The following is a 21,069-nucleotide window of genomic DNA, read 5'->3' as shown; positions in this document are numbered from 1 at the left end:
ACGCTTTATAGAAAGATTTACACCCTGAGTTTACTATTTTCTAGGTATGTGTGTGAGTACTGTGTGCTTAGTCACTACAGTCATGGCTGACTCTTTGTGGCCCTATGGACCATATCCTGCCCCTCGGTTCATGGTTTTCTCCAGGCAGGAATACTGGAGTGGGTTGCCATGACCCACTCCAGGGGACCTTCCTGATCCAGAGATTGAAACTACATCTTTGGCATCTTCTGCATATAACCTTGTTTAATTTATTTCATCTCTCTACTTTCCTGACTTTTAAAACGAGATGATTTTGGTACCTAACTGATAGGACTAAATAGGTTAATAAAAGTAAAATTATTTAAATAGTCTTAGTACTAAGTGATTGTTAAAAACATAATATTTGTTATGTATATACTAGGCACTTTCTCCTCTCAAAGGGCAATTTTGTTTTATAAATAAGTTTTTAAATTTCAGAAACTGATTTGTAGAAGGGGGAAAATTAGCCATATGCCATAGAAACATTATTGTTTTTATTTAACTAAAGTCTGTAGGAATCAAAGTAAAAGAAAAGTTAACAATCAACAAATCAATTTAAACTAAGTACAGTTAACTCAGATTATATACACTAAAGAGGGTTCATGTTGGGGCTTGACTGGCTGTCTACATTGACAAATTAACCAGATAATTGACATTTCTTATCTTAATGCTAGTATCGTAAGCATATAGGAAAGTCCTAGTCTAAATGCCACGCAGTATTTCAACACTTAAGTGATTCTGAAATAAAATGTTCACTAGTTTTGCTTTCATTAACCCACTGACATTCCTGTCGCCAATCTCATTTAAAAAAGAAATTCCATAGAGGTTTAGTAGAATTCAAAGGAAATGTAGTCTATGTACTTCACCCCTCCATAATTAGCAATGTGGATACAGCATATTATAATATGAATGGAAGTCGGGATACATTCAAAGTCTTTCTTGCTCTGTAACTAACTAGGTTTGTAAATGTAAGCAAATCACTCAAGTGCATCTTATTTTTTTCATCTATAAAATGGAAGTTGGACAGACGATAAGAAAGAGGTACTCAGTAAAGGAAATTCACAGACAAGCCCTCTGTTTTAGGATCTTTGGTGCTTGGCAAAATGTATGACAAATAGTAAGAAGAAATAAAGATTTAGAGACCCAAACCCAATGCTTCCAGCTGAAAAATGTATGATTTGTATTCATCCCCTGTAATATTCGTATATCAAGGAGTCTACTTAAATTGTGAATGCATTGTCTAGGAAGAAACCAAAAAAATTAAAAAACAGTAATAGTCAAGGTTGTCAATTTAATCTATCTCTGGAAAATTAGCCATGATGAAAAATAATATATTGGTAAAGTAGAATACTGGAGGAAATAAAACTAATGCTGAGGTGTCTTCAAAATAATATACATATAAACTGCAGCATTGAAATTTGCATTTGGATTTTACCTTTGAGTTCTACATGTGTTCATACAAATCAGGTATAGCTTAGCTAATTTTCCATTTCATCTGAGCAATTACTTGAAATATGCATGTGATTGAATATATTTCAAATTCTGTAGATGCAATTTATACGCCAGCATAAAGACTGTGCCATTTCTCCAAATTTTAAATGAACTTAGCAATAATTATTATACATTGTAATATGTTATAAAGTACTTAAAATATTTAACACATGTATATAATATATATGTATGTATATTCTAAACAACAACAATAATACTAACAAAGCCACCTAATTCAAATCAGCCATGGAAATATATAGGGAAAAATCACATTTCTAAAAGCTGACAAATGGTAATGGTTGCAGTTTTCTTTACACAGAAGGCGTTTTTTACTTTATCTACTTTAATTCAGTATATTCCTGGCATTAAATAACTCTTCTATATGCACTTTAATGAATTCTCAGAGTAATATTCCAAGGTGGAGCATGGGACTAATTTTAGAGGTGAGGATACAGAAGTTCAGATAGTTTATGCGCTTTCTTAAAGTGCCCACTAGCAAGAGGCTGCTCTGAGATTTATAAGTTAGGACTGATTGAATTCAGTGCCAGTGATAGTTTCTTTATGTTATAGGAATCTAATTTTCCTTCAAAGTATACAGGAAATTATAATTGGAACACTTCATGCAGCTATATTCCAAAATTATTAAAGGAAATACTTGTTTTCCTAATAAGTAATAATGGCAACTATCCAGAAGAATAAACTCTATGCATATTTGTAATAAACAGTCAGAAGAATGACTTTTGTTATTGTTCTGATGTCACAGGACTGATAAATACCAATGAATAATCTATTTTTTAGGAAATTGATTCTGAGAAGGAAACTAAAAGAAATCTCATGAGTTTTCAATTATTATTACTATAATTAGCAAGCCAAACAACCTCATTTCTCCATTAAGATGCATGTTGAACAGCACAAATATGAAACTGCCTGATAAAACTATTAAAAGAATGTAAAAGTTCTTTTATGATTAAGTATCAGTCTGCCTATTCTATTCAAAGGAAAATATGTTACTTTCTGGAATAGTCATTACTGACTAACTTGAAAAAGAAATAATCTGGGTATAGATAGAGGATATTGCTCCAGTAGTTTAAAGTCTAGAATTTGTCAAATGATTAGCTGGGAAACAATGCAATGATGATACTAACAGCAGATTTAATTAACCCCTTGTTGGTTTGAATACATTTTCTTTTGATTTCTTACTCATTATATTGCCACCGATTCAACTGAGAGCAGGACTGCAATAAATCTGTAGTTATTTGTCCAGTTAAATTCTGAATTTGCACCACTCTGAATGAAGTTACAAGTCATAAACAGTAAATCTTAAGAAGTAAGTAAGTAAATTCCAATAATTGGTCTGAGTCTTTCTGGTTTGGTTCTTAAGTATAAATTTCTAAGACTTCAAGTTACTGCTACGAAATAATAACTTAAATATTCTGAAATAATTTGCCCTTGATAATAGATTAGCATAGACACTATCCCATACCTCTAACCCAAAGCACATCACAATAGAGAAATAGTGCAATTTTTGCTTAAATAAGATTCAAGATCAGGTCAGTAAGCAGCCATCAGTAACTTATTTGGGCTTTAGTTATCAAAGGATAGTTTAGAATATATATTACCTTTAGCTAAAGTAGCCTTTAAGTATACTGTAGTCTTTCTAGATTTAAGACTACAATTTAAATAACAGCAAACTTTGGCCTTTATTTATGTTGGATTTGAAACCATAATTTTATTTTTTGCACATAGTCTAAATTCCTATTCATATATCAGTTACTTATCTATAACAAGTTAAATTACATGTGGTCATTAAATTTTAATTACAAAGGTTCATCTTTGCTTTCTAACTCACTTCCAAATATGATCACATAATTTCCTTCATCATTTACATCCAATATCTCCATGTGGGTATCGAGCAGGATTCTTAACCCAGATTTGTCCAGACCTCAAATCCCGATTTTCCCTTTGTGAATAAACATCAATTTTGTATTTCAAATTGCTCTTTCCAGTAACCCTGAAACCCACCCTTTACTTTCTCTCACATTCCACACTGAGGACATCAGCAAACCTTATTTGCGCTACCTTCATCATACAGTGCTATCTCATCTCAGTGCTGCCTGTTTATCTAAGAACTGTTTTTCCCCTGAATTACTTCAGTGGCCCACAAACTGATTTGCTTACTTCTTCCATTGCTCTTTCCCTAACCCTCCACACAGTGCAATACCATGTCATGGCTCTGTTCAAAACCTGCCAAAATCACTACTTAAGAGGAAAAAAAAAAATATCTCACTTTCTCATTTAGAAAGCTTACAAGGTCCTACAAAATCTCTGGTGATCTGCCACCTACTGCTCCCACACCCATTCCCTGACATTTAACTCCCTCCCCCATATGCTGCTTATTTCAAATCAACATCAATCTCCCGTTCACCAGTTCGGTAGTTCTGATTATCCTAACTAGTAAACACTGGAATCTTTTTTAACAGATCCTGAATGAAGCACGTAACTCCTGTCTCAAGATAGTATCTTTTGCTCTTCCTTTTACCTGGAATGCTCCTGCCTCAGCAATCCACATAACTTATTTCATCAATCAGTGGGGCAACATATTTTACCCAAATTCTCAAGAAAGAATATTTGGAATACATTGTAAAATTTTAACTTACACATTCTATATAGTTATATCATCAGACTTTTAAATTTTAAAAAGAGTTCATTTTGTATAATCTTTCTTAAATTCTGGACTTCAATATTAATCCTATTGTCATCTTTTACTAAGCTGTTACAACACCCTCTCTTCATGTACACAGATTCAACACTTTTAGCAAAGTATTGCCACAGCATCAAAAGAGTTAGCTTTGGCAATTTTTACTTACATTTCCAGACTCCTTCTTCGGAGGCTTTGAAAAGCTATCCTCCAAATTCTACGTGATGATTTGCTTCCAAATTACTACTTGGCTGTCCTTGAATTTCTCAATAAGCCTTGTTCTAGTTCATATACATTTGGCTCAATTTCACGCTCTAGAAGCATAATGTGCATTGCAGATATAGTCTAAACAACTTTCAGGCAAATTATAGGATTCATTCGATATATGCTTTTTTTATAAAATATGTCACACTTAAATATAACAAGTCACAGTATTGGTGAGAATCACAATAAAAGAACTAAAGTGTAATATTTATTTAATGTCTATGACTGCATTTTAAGTATTACTATCAATGTAAACATCAAATGTATAATTCTAGTTATTTGGTATATAATGGATCTTTTCTGCTTGTTTTATGTTATGGACCTAAAAGTATTTCTAGTTCTATTTCTCAAAAACAACTTTTTCAGTGCATATAGACAAAACATACATAATCCTTACATAAAGTAGAATAAATATACAGATTTTAATTATTAGAAAAATGTATTCATGAGAATGTGACATTCCTATGAAAATAGTAATATTTTAACTTTCTAAAAATTATTACCAATATTATTAATGTAATAATTTCAGGAAAAAATAAAAGGAGAAAAGGAAACACTAAATTGTAACATTAGAACTTTTTCCATTGAAAAAGCTAAACTTAAAAATAGTTTAAAAATATGAACTATAACAGCTTGAAAAACATCAAAGAGATTCACCATTCCATACACATAAAACTTAACTTGCTATAAAAGTAAATATAAATCTCTCACTGTATATGTTCTAAACAAATATTAACATCTGTTGCATTCTTTTTTGAAAGTGTATAGAAGAATCTGGCATAATTTAATTCATCTTATTTTAATGAACTGGAAATACACAGAATGAAATTGAAACAGAAATATTCCTATTTTGAGGTATAGTATTAGCAAATATATGTCTTTTTAGTGGCTGAGTCCCTTCATCACTCAGCTGAAACTACCGCAACATTGCTAATAAGCTATACCCCAATACAAAATGTTTTAGGTGGTAAAAACTAAATAAATAAAATGGCTGAATAAAATACCACCTCACTTTTTATTTGTTACAATCAGTATAGGTTAGTTTAGGGTAAAATTATATTTGAAGTAAATATTTTGTCAAGCATTGACTCTGGTTTGCATAACACTGTACAGAAGCTGTTTATAATTCACAAATGATCTTGTTACAATTGGTTAATATTTCATAGTGAAAGAGCTTTATTCTATATATGTAAAATATATTTTTAAACATATGCTTTATGTATATTATTAATGCAACATTTTAAGCACAGATTAGCTATATTTTGAACAACTGTCCAGGTAAATATAATTTGCCTTATTGTGGAGTAGGGTTTAAGATTTTTTTCTTCACTCATAGAACTTTCAGTGTAATGAGATTTTATAAACAGAATGACAAACCATTTAAAGTTAGAAACGAGCAAACAGGTGTACAGCTTGTGACTAATAGGCCTTCCCTTAGTTTCACAGTCTGATAATTTTCTTTGCATACTGACTTGACCTGATTATTCATGACTTTTTGCATAATGAGAGAAAGCTTTTAGACATGTTAGGTATGACATACAAAATCTGCAGCTATTCAAGCATTCTAAGAAGTCCTGTTGATTTTTTTTAGGTAGATTTAGCAGTCAAATAATAATTTGATGAAACATGATTAAAATGTTGAACCAATTTAGTGAATTCTTTGGAAACACAAAACATCTTACAATATTACACTGAATCACTCTATGCACGAAACTATTCTCATACTTGCTTAAAGACGTTTAAACGAGCAATTAACACACGGCTTGCCATTCTTAAAAAGTTCTCTGAAGCGTACTTTTCTGCATGAACTTTGTACCTTAGCCCAGTATTAAAAAAATTGTTGTGAAATAATATTCTATGTGGAGGGAGGCGGGAGCAGGATTGAGGATTGGGAACATGTGTACACCCGTGGCAGATTCAAGTTGATGTATGACAAAACAAATACAGTATTGTAAAGTAAAATAAAGTAAAATAAAAACCACCACCAACAACAACAAAAAAAAATATTTGTAAATCAGATTTTGAAACATAAAACTTCCAGGGATAAGTCAAATTAACTAATCCTGACAATACTTTATGCTAACATGCTTTACGATGAAATTTTAAATAACATTAGAATTTGGATATCATTTATATATTTGTCTCTTCCTTTTTCAGTTATTTTTATTATTTGAAATAGTGCTAAAATGTTTATCTACATCTTTATTTTTCAATTATCTTAAGTTACTGTGTCAAAAGGTTTAAATATACCTTTTACATACACTGAAAATATATTTATAATTGAATATATTAATCTATACTCAATCCTAGATGATGGAGTGTTGAACTGAGAGTTCCCTTTGAGCTTTTGTTTCTTTTTCCTGGACTTATTTAGAAAATAGTATTTTTGTTATTTTTTTTCTTGTAATTCTTTTTCATTTTACTACCACCTTAGCTAGTAAATTTCAAGTGGAGAGCATGGGAGGCAAATTTCTAAAACCCTTCCATTAATATACATATCTCTTTGTCTATACTTTTGTTTTTATTTTCACTGCTTTGCTAGCTATACAATTTTAAACAAAAGTTACTGCTTTTGTGTGGAACTGAGGAAATATTTATATTTTTCTCTCTATATCATCTGCTACTGCTAATGAAGTTTCTAATACCAATACAATTATCAGTCAAACTTAGTAATCTGTTATGGAACTATAGGGAAATTTAGGAGGGTTTTTCTTTTTTTTTAATTATTTTTATCTAGTTTTCCCTGTTTCGTTTTGCTTATATTCACATTGCTTAGCGCTGGTGGGCCTTTTCAACCTGAAGATGTATATTCTATTTTAGTTTAGAAATACTGTATATACTTTTCTGGGCTTTCATTTTTATTGATTTTTATTCACAACTTCTTTCAGTACAATTTAAAACCTTATTCCCATTTGCAGTCTGATTATATGAGTGCTAAATGGCATAAAGATCTGGAGTAAATAAATTTAAAAAAAAAAAGCAAATCTGTGAAACTAACTTGCATGCAACATGTCTAAAGGGGCTGAGGGAGTAGCTGGGAAATTAAATAGAGTTAGATAAAATAATTGGGAAGCGTTAGCTGAAATCCTTTCAATCACATTTGTCTTTTGCTCCTTGTTCAAAGATGCACATGAACTCAGTGTAATTGAAATTCTCCTTTGTGTCTCTGTGTGTGTGTATTTCTCATTTTAAGGGGAATAATTAGTTCAACTTCAGGAGAATATGTAAAATAAAATAAAAAAATAAATAAATTTTATTTCCTCAAAAAAAATCTAAAGATTTCCATTAAAGATAAATACACACACACACACATACACACACATATATATATATATATATAAAATCTTCCTTATAGAGGAGTTGATTGTATCCCCTATCTAATATTTTTATGGTTAATGCATGTATCAGATACCATATTTTCAATTGTCAAAGACAAAAGTGGGTAAAAATGTCCCGGCTTGTTTGCATAGAGGGTTACTGACTATTATAGTGCACTCAGAGCAATTTATCTATTGCTGTAAAAACGTTACTAATAGGACAAGATTATCCTGGCCTCTAGGTCTCATAAAATATTTATTGAAGTGATTGGCAGCTGGGATTTCCATGACAGAGATTTATACTACAGAAAACCACATGCTGCATTTTTGTCACACTGATAAAACATCATTGATTTTTATGAATTTAAGTAAAAACATGTTCCTTACCACTTATACCTCAAAATAAACAGTATATTCACACCTTGTTTGCTATTGAATGACTATTCTATAATTATTTATGTATAAACTATATGAATATCCAAAATTTGATTTCCTTTCCAAATCTGCACTATTCTTTTAGTGGTATATAAGGCAAAGCCACGGATCAGTATTATCACATAATATACCATAACTTGGGTTGTAAAGCTGCTCACATTAAGCCAGAAACACTTCTAATATATAAAAGACATAAACTATTATTGGTCTATAAAGCATTTTGCAATGATGCTTAAACCATTGTTACTTTTCCTAAAACTACCAAAACACATATACACACAAGCACACACACACACTAAAATCAACAGCATTACATCCCTAGATATATATCTGTGTTTGAAGAGAGCCTGGGGGATCTTCTGGTGGTCCAGTGGTTAAGACCTCACCTTACAACACAGGGACTACCGGCTCAATCCCTGGTCAAGGAGCCAAGATCCCACATGCCTTGTGGCCAAAAGAAAATAAAAGAAACAAAAGCAATATTGTAACAAATTTAATAAAACTGGAAAAAAAAGAAGAATATAAGAAGAGAGCTTGAGGCACTTTATAACCAAAAATGATGCAATATGTTCTATAAGGCACAATGTTAGGTGCAGGAAAGACAAAGAAGAATAAAATAATGCAAGTCATCTATGAGGATTAAAGAGATATTTTGGAAGAAAGGAGTAGGTGTAAAATTTTAATACCAATGTAAGTAATGTGTTGAAAGTGAGTCTCTCAGTCGTGTCCTACTCTTTGCAGCCCCATGGACTATATAGTCCAGAGAATTCTCCAGGCTAGAATACTGGCGTGGGTAGCCTTTCCCTTCTCTAGGGGATCTTCCCAACCCAGGGATTGACCCCAGGTCTCCCACATTGGAGGCAGATTCTTTACCAGCTGAGCCACCAGGGAAACCCAAAAGTATTAGAGTGGATAGCCTATCCCTTCTCCAGCAGATCTTCCCAACCCAGGAATCAAACTGGGGTCTACTACATTGCAAGTGGATTCTTTTACTAGCTGAGCTACTAGAGAACCCCAGGGAATGTATTCAGTTCAGCTCAGTTCAGTCGCTCAGTCGTGTCTGACTCTTTGCGACCCCATGAATCGCAGCATGCCAGGCCTCCCTGTCCATCACCAACTCCCAGAGTTCTCTCAGACTCATGTCCATCGAGGCAGTGATGCCATCCAGCCATCTCATCCTCGGTCGTCCCCTTCTCCTCCTGCCCCCAATCCCTCCCAGCATCAGTCTTTTCCAATGAGTCAACTCTTCGCATGAGGTGGTCAAAGGACTGGAGTTTCAGCTTTAGCATCATTCCTTCCATAGAAATCCCAGGGCTGATCTCCTTCAGAATGGCCTGGTTGGATCTCCTTGCAGTCCAAGGGACTCTCAAGAGTCTTCTCAAACACCACAGTTCAAAAGCATCAATTCTTCAGCGCTCGCCATTCTTCACAGTCCAACTCTCACATCCATACATGACTACTGGAAAACCATAGCCTTGACTATGTGTCAAATGAGTGGGACGAGTCCTATCACACTTAAACATTTTAAAGGAGACACTTCAAGTTTTCAAACAGTGACCTAAATTCTACTTTAGAATGTAAGCAGAGGTAATATGAATGGAAAGACAAATGAGATAGCATTATATGTAATGATTAAGCAATGCTGTAGAGCTTGGTGGCTCAGACAGTAAAGCGTCTGTCTACGATGCGGGAGACCCAGGTTCAATCCCTGGGTTGGGAAGATCCCTTGCAGAAGGAAATGGTAATCCACTCCAGTACCATTGCCTGGAAAATCCCATGGGCAGAGGAGCCTGGTAGGCTACAGTCCACGGGGTCACAAAGAGTCGGACACGACTGAGCGACTTCAGGTTCAGGTAGAGCTTGGAGTGGGATGAAATAATATTTAGGAAATAATTGGGCTTCCCTCATACCTCAGTTGGTAAAGAATCTGCCTGCAATGCAGAAGACCCGGGTTTGATTCCTGGGCCAGGAAGATGCCCTAGAAAAGGGAAAAGCTACCCACTTCAGTATTCTGGCCTGGAGAATTCCATGGACTGTATGACCCATGGGGTCGCAAAGAGTCGGACAGGATTGAACGACTTTCATTTCACTTCACTTCACTTCACTTCATTTCACCCAGATTGTTTATTGGGAAAGGTAATTTTCAGGTTGGAAGTGGTTGAACTTGGCAAAACCAATACAATATTGTAATTAACCTGCAATTAAAGTAAATAAATTTATATTAAAAAAGAAATAATTTTTAAAATAGAATTAATCTTTAAGTATTAGATGTCATTTTTAAACTTTATTATATCTATTATATAAAAAAGCTAGGACAAATGTATAGCAAAGATTTTAGAAAAGACACTAGAATTAGTGAAATAAAAATGAATTTGTGGAGTCTTGGGGAAAAATGTAGTTTTTATTGAAATAGAGATTCAGGAGATTAAGAAACGATCACCAGGACTGTCACTCACATATGTATAGAGTCATATATGGATATCAAGATTTTAGTTTAAGAGAGTAGAAAAATAAAATTTCAGACAAAGAGAACAAAGTTTAGATGCAGAGTTATTTGTGAAGGAGCAGAAAAGTGGGATGCGATGCATTCATAAACTAATTCAATTCATCCAGTTCTAATTTTTATAAAGAATCATTTCAGATGGAATTAAAAAGGCAATACACTATAAATTTTAATAAGTATAATAGTCAATTCTAGCCACAGAAAGGAAAAGATTCATCAGAAAGGCAAACAATTTGCTTATTGCACAATAGATTTGTTGATTTGTATCTGGTACAATAAAACAAAATACAGAGTTAAATGATTCTCATTTGACAAAACACAGCATTGCCAATGTTTGGGAAATTTTTTTTTAACTTAAATTTTCAAAATTATGCAAAATTTAAGGAAAATTTTACAAGAGCATGTTGGTCAAGCAACATTTACACTCCAGTGAGAAGCTATAGTTAGAAATGTTAATCTGGCAGGATATTATGGAAGTGGTAAGTGAAGCCATTCAATAGATAAACTTTCTAAGAAATTTAAAACAGAAAATTAGAGAACTAAAGAACTAGCCTGGGAGGGTCTCCAGTTAGAGAGGGAAGAATGATATCTTGCTTCACTGTCCATTGACACTTGTACAGCCTTGAGCTTATTATATCAGCTTTTGAAGATCCTTTTTTTTTTTTTCCATATATAAAGAGGATACTGAGAGTTTGTTTATCATGAGATAGTTTTGAGATAGTACAGATAAAGGGTCACTCCAATGTTTGAAAATTAGAGTTTATTTTGAAAATATCATCATTCCATGTCCACTTTTCTTGCCATCATTCTAATTGAAACATTATTAATTTATCAATGACTAACAGCATAATATTTTATGCTTTTCTTATTTTTCATACTCATTTATTCTACCTTAACATTCATATTTATAAAGATTAAATTGAACATATACATACCTTATTAAAATTTTACTAAGTGAAAGCTTAAAATTTTAGTCAGATATTCATAGTCCTTCAGAATATTTTCTTAACTTACCTTTTCAGTCTAATCTAATCTCCATCAATCCCTTCCACATTTTGAATATTTTTGTCAAATTGGGCTGTTTAAAGTATTTAGGCATAGTAACTTTTCCACTTCCATTCCTCTATGCATGCTATTCTTTTTGCATAGAATATATTTCATCTATTCCTACTGATACATGTCTAAGATTTTCCCACAAACATCTGTCTTTCATGTACATAGCATTTAACACAATTAGCTTTATACTGGTTTTTTGTTTTTGTTTTTTTTTTTTAAACTCAGTTCAAAGTGGATGCAAACTCTTGACAAGCAATAATGTTGGACATGTTGGGAAACTACAACTGACAAAAGGTACACTGAGATTGCTAAACATAAGTGAGAAATTATTAGGAGTCAAAAACAGAATATAAATGAGAAAGTAAGAATTCTAAATTAACAGTTGGGTGATGGGTGACCAATTGATAGGGATATAAGAAAAACTTAAATCCAAGATGTGGGGTTGATCCAAATGATTTTTTAAAGGATCTTCCAATTTTATTTTTCAATTACATTAAGTACATAGTTTTAGTAGCAAGGGCTACTGAAGTCAGCTACGAGGATTAAGGGCTATGTAAAGTCATATAGATATAAATGCCCTGAATGTAGTCAAGAGAAAGAATTTAAGCTTAAATTAACATCAAGGTCAAAGAAAATGTGTGTGTGTATACATGCACACACTCCTGTATGTTTGCTTGTTTCTTGTTTCTGCTTTGTAGGAAACACTGGAACAAATGATTATATATCTTAATAGTTCATCATATAACATTAACATTATTTTTGTGAAATATCATTACATAACAAGTATCTTGATCTTTTTCTATGAAAATAGTGATCTACTGACAGAAACGCAGGTAGATGGGTCACTGTTTGACAAAGAAATTTTAAATTATTCAGAAATACTGATAATAGTACTCATTTTTATATAATGCTATAGCTCACACATCATGACGCTAAGATTCTTTGTAATAAGTGTTATTTGTCAAAAAAAAATGAGCCTGCTTTGTATCTAAATTCAAAAAGTAAAATAGCTTTGAACCTATGAAATCAAAGTCAATTTTATATTAATTTATTTATTTTAAAATATGTTCTTGGCTTCAATAAAGAAAATCAGTGATATTATGATCATTAGTTCAGCATCTAAAAAAATCACTTAGCAAATGTAAGTATTAAAAGAGAATATTTGGCAAAATATGTAATTGTAACAGTTTGAAAGCAGAAGCCAGATCAGTGGGAAAATGTATGTAACTGAATGTTTAATCAAGATTTTCAAATCCATGCAAAGCTTTTGTATATATCTGGATTTTATATTTTCATTAAAAAAGATAAAAGTGCAAAGCAAAATGACATGCAGATTATAAATATATATATACACACTAAAATTTATCATAAAGGCTACCAAACCCAGCATATACCCTTACTACTAAATTACCTTTAATTTTATGTATAATTAAAAGCATTTTAGAAATTATCTTAGGAATTTATAAAGTACCTTTTGCAAATTTTATGTGTGCAAAATGTAGAAGAAAAAGCATCTAGTATTAACACTAGAACCATGTTTAATATTTTCATAATTGTTGAGAATGAATTAAAGAAGGTAGTTTCATACATGAGAATGCCTGAATTACTCTTCTGTTTCAAAGCCTTTGCCAGAGTTTTTAGATAAAAAATATAATATCTGAAACAGACTTAATTTGTCTCCTCATTCCCTTTTCAGGCAAGTCTCTTGTCTCTCCCCTCTTTATGGTCTGATATTATGGCTAGGCTTCCTTCTTTCTCTATGACTCCAAGAGCCTTCCCTTCTCAAAGTTCTCATACAATCTCTGGTGGGATCCTCTCATACTCAGACCCAATTTCCAAGCACTTTTAGCACTGCTTCAGAGATGCCTTAGCAGTCTCTTGCACCAGGCTATCATGTGTCGGAATCTTTTTTCACAACTGCAGACTTTTTAGTTTATCTGCATAATTACATATTTAATTCCTCTTTCAAATGCTCCATGAAATTTCTTGAAGGCAAGAAATTCGTCTATTGAGTTTACTACAGTTTCCCCAGTGGCTACTGTAGTATTTACTTATTGAATGAAAATGTCAGAATCATGAGCAAGAGGCACAAATGTGTCCTGTCCTAGAATACTAGCATTAGGTAGATGATATTTAGATTACTCTGTCAGCATCTCATTTAAGATTGTTTCAGCTCCATATAGGGGAAAAATATTTAGGATGAATCTGTTGAAATACTGTGCCCATGACCTGGGTCTAAGTCCCAGTGCTGCCATTTACAAGCTGGGTGATATGGGAAAATAATTCTATCTCAACTAGATTGTTTTCTTATCTTAAAATGGAGACAATTATATTTAACAGCTAAGATGAAAGAGGTTAATAAAACACTACATGAACACCTAGGAATAGTTTCCCAGGTGGCGCTGATGGTAAAGAACTTGTCTGCCCGTGCAGGAGACATGAGATGCGGGTTCGATCTTTGGGTCCAATTTCTGGGTCTGAAATGTTCCTAGGAAGTGCATGGCAACCCACTCCAGTATCCTTGCCTGGAGAATCCCATGGACAGAGAAACCTGGCAGGCTACAGTCCATAGTGTTGTGAAGAGTGGGCCACAAATGAAGTGACTTAGCACACACACAGGTGCATGAATAACAAATCCATCTTCAAGTGAAGTTAGAGCAAGTATGAAAACAATCTTGATTTCCTTGTTTCCAGTCAAGAAATATGTTCATAGTCTCTTTACCTACTTTCTTTACTGAATCCTAGCTCTCTCCTCTGGGGAGTTCTTTTCCTGATCTTCTCACTTCCAAAATCCTTTTGTCACTGGTCTGTGAAGTGGACATGTGCTCTACCTTGCCTCTTCCAAAGTACTCTTCCCATCTCAGTGTCAGGCTTCCCACTTTTAATCACACCTCCTTTTTCTCCTGTTCAATTTCTCCAAGTTAATTTAACAGCATATGGACCTTTAAATCAATAAACCTCCCATCTTTTCACTGTTACTCACTCCCACACATTCTCACTTTCTCAGGTAGGTCACTTCAGTTTCATGACTACCATTTTGATCACTTCCCTGCATGTACCTTCACCTTCCTTGACCCCTTTCCCTCTTCTGTCATCCTTACTCAGACAAATCATAATCACAGTTAAACCTAACTCTAAATCCATTCCATCCTTGTACCCACACAGCTAAATGTGGCTAAACAAAAGCATACACATAAAAATACACTCTTTTATTAAGAGTATAATCATCTACTTCAAATGTACTTTTAATGCTTCAAGTAAAGATACTGCACTATCAGAATCTTTCTCTTCTATTCTCCAAGTGAAACATTTTTAACTTTTCATCTCACATCAAAACTCCTTCATCCTGTCTCCATCCTAGCTTAGCTGATAATCTTGCTTCCAAACTCCTTAGACTATAAAATGAGTTAGAAGGGAACTTCTACAAGTTACTAGCAACTCATCTCCTGCTATCCTGAATTTATGCCCATATCTTTGCTTATTAAATAGATCTGTGCTCTCAGCTTTAGGTGTGTGCTCTTTGCCATTTGTGTCCCAGAATCCACTCTTTCTTGATGTTCAAGGACATCAATTCAGTGACCCAAGTTCACGAGGACATCACAACTCCATCAATCTTTTCCTCACTCTTTCTTACATCAATAATTTTCACTTGTATTATTCCCACAGTTTTAGACATGCTGCTATTCCAAACTACCTTTTTTAAACTCAGTCCACTTTACAAATACTACTCAATCTCTCTGTTATCATTTCAACAAAACTCTTTTAAATGAGTTGTACTCACTATCTTTAATTCCTCGCCTCCCAATTTATCTTTAGCTCACAATGTCAATGAAATTGCTCTTGTCACACTTGCCTATGTCCTTCACAGTGCTGAATTTTATTTCCAATTCTCAGTGAATTGAAATTTCAATTCTATTTGACATACTAATAGCATTTGACCTGGTTTGATCTTTTGCACCACCTTGAAATACTCTATATGATTTCTATGAAGTCTCACTTTTCTGGTTCTTTTGCTACCACACCAGTGGCTCCTTCTCATTCTCCTTTAATGTTTCGTCTTTAACTTTCTCTCCCATATACTTTAGAATATTCCAGAGCACAGATTTTGAATATAACCTCCTCTGGTGTGCATTCCTCCCTTGGTGATATCATCCAGTTTCAAGGCTTTAATTACCATTTCTATGATAATAACTCATAAATTTTATCACCCATATGGGCCTCATCTTAGTGCACAAATCTGAGTGTTTATTCAACATTTCCATTTAAATATCTACAAGCTATCTCAAAGTTAATATTGAAAAAAAGAAAATTCTGATCTACTCTCCAAACAACTGCTCTCAATTTCTTCTGTTTTAACAAATGTCAACTTCATACATAAAGGTGCTCAGATCAAGTCTTAGAGTCTTCTCAGTTTTCCTATTTTTTTTCCTATTTTTTTTATTCAGTGGTCGAGAATCCAACCATTTTCACCACCTGCACTGCAACCATGCTGATAAAAGCCACCGTCATCTTTTTTATCATTACAGTAACTTTTTAATTGTGATAACTCTTCTTTTTAGTTTATTCTCAACACAGCTGTCAGAGTGATTTTGTTAAAATGTAAGTTAGACTGTGCTCCTCTTCTGCTCAAAATTTTTCAGTATCTTCCCATCTGATGGGGAAAAAAAGTTCAGTGGCCTATGGGAATTTATCAGATAAGATTTTCATTCATTTTTACCTTATTATATTTTACTAGTCTCTTCCTTGTGCACTCAGTGCTCATCACACTGGCCTATTTCTCATTTCCTTGAATATGTCATACACAGTCTTGCCATGGGGTCTTTGCCATTTATGTTCTATCTGACTGCATCCTTTTCCTCCAACTATCCGCAGGCGACTGATTCTCTTACTTCCTTCATCACCACCTCAGTGAGGTCTTCTCTGAATTCCAATCTTACCCCCTCTTCATTTATTCGGCACTTTCTTCAACCTCTTCCCTGATTTTGTTCTTGTTCTCCATGCCACCCAGTTTGCTCTATAAAATGTATTTCATTTATTTATTTTGTTCAGTGCCTGAAAACTTTGTTAGGGCAGGGGTTTTTGTCTGGATTTTGTTCATGGTTATATCTCCAGGGTTTGGAAGGAAGGGTATTGGTAAGTATTTCTTAACTGAGTGGATGAATAAGCACAGGAGAAATGTTGGCTTAATCGTGAAGAAACTCTTCACAGTTAGTCAGTTCAGTTCAGTCACTCAATCATGTCTGACTCCTTGCAGCTGCATGGACTGCAGCACGCCAGGCTTCCCTGTCCATCACCAACTCCCGGAGCTTGGTCATACTTACTGAGTCAGTGATGCCATCCAACCATCTCATCCTCTGTCATTCCCTTCTCCTCCTGCCCTCAATCTTTCCCAACATCAGGGTGTTTTCCAATGAGCCAGTTATTCACATCAGTGGCCAAAGGACTGGAGTTTAAGCTTCAGCATCAGTCCTTCCAATGAATATTTAGGACAGATTTCCTTTAGGTTTGACTGGTTTGATCTTCTTGCAGTTCAAAGGACTCTCAAGAGTCTTTGCCAACACGACAGTTCAAAAGCATCATTTCTTTGGTGCTCAGCTTTCTTTATAGTCCAATTCTCACAGCCATACATGACTACTGGAAAAACCATAGCTTTGGCCAGATGGACCTGTGTTGGCAGAGTAATGTCTCTGTTTTTTTTTTTTTAATATGCTGTCTAGTTTCGTCATAGCTTTTCTTCCAAGGAGTAAAAGTCTTTTATTTCATGGCTTCAGTCACCAGCTGCAGTGATTTTGGAGCCCAAGAAAATAAAGTCTATCACTGTTTCCATCATTTCCCCATATATTTGCCATGAAGTGATGGGACCGGATGCCCTGATCTTAGTTTTTTGAATGTTGAGTTTTAAGCCAACTTTTTCACTCTCCTCTTCCACTTTCGTCGAGAGGCTCTTTAGTTCTTCACTTTCTGCCATAAAGGTGGTTCCATCTGCATATCTGAAGTTATTGATATTTCTCCCGGTAATCTTGATTCCAGTTTGTGTTTCATCCAGTGCAGCATTTCTCATGATGTGCTCCATATATAAGTTAAATAAGCAGGGTAACAATATACATCCTTGATGTACTCCTTTCCCTATTTGGAACCAGTCTGTTTTTCCATGTCCAGTTCTAGCTGTTGCTTCTTGGCCTAGATATAGATTTCTTAGGAGGCAGGTAAGGTGGTCTGGTATCCCCATCTATTTCAGAATTTTCCACAATTTGTTGTGATCCACACAGTAAAGGCTTTGGCATAATCAATAAAGTAGGAGTACTTAATAATCACAATTATAAAGTAATATAATTCAGTAACTGCAAACACGAATGTGGGGAGCAAAACATAAGAGGATTGGTACTATTTTGTTTCATCCCAGTTATGAGTCACTGAAGAGATAAAATATCACTGGTATCACACATAATAATGAATCAAATAAATTTAAATTCTGTATTTATTATTGTTTTTATTTTTTTATTTGAGAAAAGCATTTCTATAGAAAGCTGTTTTAATACAATTGTGTAAACAGCTGCCTTTTTCCTTAATTATTTGATTTAAAATATTCTTCATCATAAAGTAATAGAATATGGTTTTAACTGATATATATATATATTTTTTTTTTTTAAGAAAAATGTAGCACAAGTTATATACACTCTTTAATAGGAAGATATTTTATGTATGCTTGCTTTTCCTTTTTCTTTTTTTGCATTTCAAAGTTTTGTTCTTAAAGTAACTTATTTTCTCTTTGCTGAAGCTGTTTGGTATTGTAGAAAGAACATCTGCAATCTGTCATTTCTATGCCTTACTGTGCCATTTTCTAGTCCTCTAATCTTGGGTCATTCTAGGAAATTTTTTTTTTCTCTCATGTTTATAAAACCTGTAAAATATGTCAGAATGGCTGCGATCCAAAAATCTGCAAGCACTAAATGCTGGAGAGGGTGTGGAGAAAAGGGAACCCTCCTACACTGTTGGTGGGAATGCAAACTAGTACAGCCACTATGGAGAACAGTGTGGAGATTCCTTAAAAAATTGCAAATAGAACTACCTTATGACCCAGCAATCCCACTGCTGGGCATACACACCGAGAAACCAGAATTGAAAGAGACACATGTACCCCAATGTTCATCGCAGCACTGTTTATAATAGCCAGGACATGGAAACAACCTAGATGTCCATCAGCAGATGAATGGATAAGAAAGCTGTGGTACATATACACAATGGAGTATTACTCAGCCGTTAAAAAAGAATTCATTTGAATCAGTTCTGATGAGATGGATGAAACTGGAGCCGATTATACAGAGTGAAGTAAGCCAGAAAGAAAAACACCAATACAGTATACTAACACATATATATGGAATTTAGGAAGATGGCAGTGACGACCCTGTATGCAAGACAGGGAAAGAGACACAGATGTGTATAACGGACTTTTGGACTCAGAGGAGAGGGAGAGGTGGGATGATTTGGGAGAATGACATTCTAACATGTATACTATCATGTGAATTGAATCACCAGTCTATGTCTGACGCAGGATGCAGCATGCTTGGGGCTGGTGCATGGGGATGACCCAGAAAGATGTTATGGGGAGGGAGGTGGGAGGGGGGTTCATGTTTGGGAATGCATGTAAGAATTAAAGATTTTAAAATTTAAAAAATAAAAAACTAAAAAAAAAAAAATAATAAATAAATAAAAGTAAAAAAAAAAAAAAACCTGTAAAATAGGTGTTTATGAGGTCAGATAACTTAGAACAGCATTCCTCAGTCAAAAGTTAGATTAGTTTGCTAGTGTTTGGGACGTTTTTTGGTTTAGAAATATAACAAAAATAACAAAAATAAGAATCAATTGTACAGTACATGACTTTTAGATTAAAAATAATTATATGAAGGGAACTTTTTTTTTTTTATTTTTTTGTTATTATTTATTTATTTTTTCTTTCTCAAAACTTTAATTATTTTTTTTTAATTTTAAAATCTTTAATTCATACATGCATTCCCAAACATGACCCCCCCCCCTCCCACCTCCCTCCCCACAACATCTCTCTGGGTCATCCCCATGCACCAGCCCCAAGCATGCTGCACCCTACGTCAGACATGGACTGGCGATTCAATTCTTACATGATAGTATACATGTTAGAATTCCCATTCTCCCAAATCATCCCACCCTCTCCCTCTCCCTCTGAGTCCAAAAGTCCGTTATACACATCTGTGTCTTTTTTCCTGTCTTGCATACAGGGTCGTCATTACCATCTTCCTAAATTCCATATATGTGTTAGTATACTGTATTGGTGTTTTCTTTCTGGCTTACTTCACTCTGTATAATTGGCTCCAGTTTCATCCATCTCATCAGAACTGATTCAAATGAATTCTTTTAACGGCTGAGTAATACTCCATTGTGTATATGTACCACAGCTTTCTTATCCATTCATCTGCTGATGGACATCTAGGTTGTTTCCATGTCCTGGCTATTATAAACAGTGCTGCGATGAACATTGGGGTACATGTGTCTCTTTCAATTCTGGTTTCCTTGGTGTGTATGCCCAGCAGTGGGATTGCTGGGTCATAAGGTAGTTCTATTTGCAATTTTTAAGGAATCTCCACACTGTTCTCCATAGTGGCTGTACTAGTTTGCATTCCCACCAACAGTGTAGGAGGGTTCCTTTCTCCACACCCTCTCCAGCATTTAGTGCTTGCAGATTTTGGATCGCAGCCATTCTGACTGGTGTGAAGTGGTACCTCATTGTGGTTTTGATTTGCATTTCTCTAATAATGAGTGATGTTGAGCATCTTTTCATGTGTTTGTTAGCCATCCGTATGTCTTCTTTGGAGATATGTCTATTTAGTTCTTTGGCCCATTTTTTGATTGGGTCGTTTATTTCTCTGGAGTTGAGCTGCATAAGTTGCTTGTATATTTTTGAGATTAGTTGTTTGTCAGTTGCTTCATTTGCTATTATTTTCTCCCATTCAGAAGGCTGTCTTTTCACCTTGCTTATATTTTCCTTTGTTGTGCAGAAGCTTTTAATTTTAATTAGATCCCATTTGTTTATTTTTGCTTTTATTTCCAGAATTCTGGGAGGTGGATCATAGAGGATCCTGCTGTGATTTATGTCTGAGAGTGTTTTGCCTATGAAGGGAACTTTTAAAAATTACTCTTAGATATTTTATATTTTTAGCTGGTTTTCTTTTTTATTGTTTTTATTTTATAGTTATTTAATTTTATTTTTGGATTTTGTATTTGATGAAGCTAAAACTCTGAAAATTCCATGACAA

The 21,069-nt window shown here is 34.1% G+C and overlaps 1 protein-coding gene and 1 long non-coding RNA gene across 4 annotated transcripts in view; both read right to left on the bottom strand.

Annotated features, from left to right (window-relative positions):
* Positions 1 to 21,069, bottom strand: part of CADM2 (cell adhesion molecule 2) — a 1,291,443-nt gene that overhangs the window by 918,604 nt on the left and 351,770 nt on the right. The window lies entirely within an intron of this gene.
* Positions 1,106 to 20,058, bottom strand: LOC121816270 (uncharacterized). Its single transcript, XR_006055790.2, has 2 exons — positions 19,514 to 20,058; positions 1,106 to 18,683 (listed from the first exon to the last, which is right to left on the bottom strand). It is a non-coding gene; the product is annotated as an uncharacterized LOC121816270 (long non-coding RNA).

Source organism: Ovis aries, chromosome 1 (assembly GCF_016772045.2).
Source record: "Ovis aries strain OAR_USU_Benz2616 breed Rambouillet chromosome 1, ARS-UI_Ramb_v3.0, whole genome shotgun sequence".
NCBI classification, from domain to species: Eukaryota; Metazoa; Chordata; class Mammalia; order Artiodactyla; family Bovidae; genus Ovis; species Ovis aries.
Note: the sequence above shows the minus strand (reverse complement) of the source record. Positions and strands in the feature narration are given on the sequence as shown.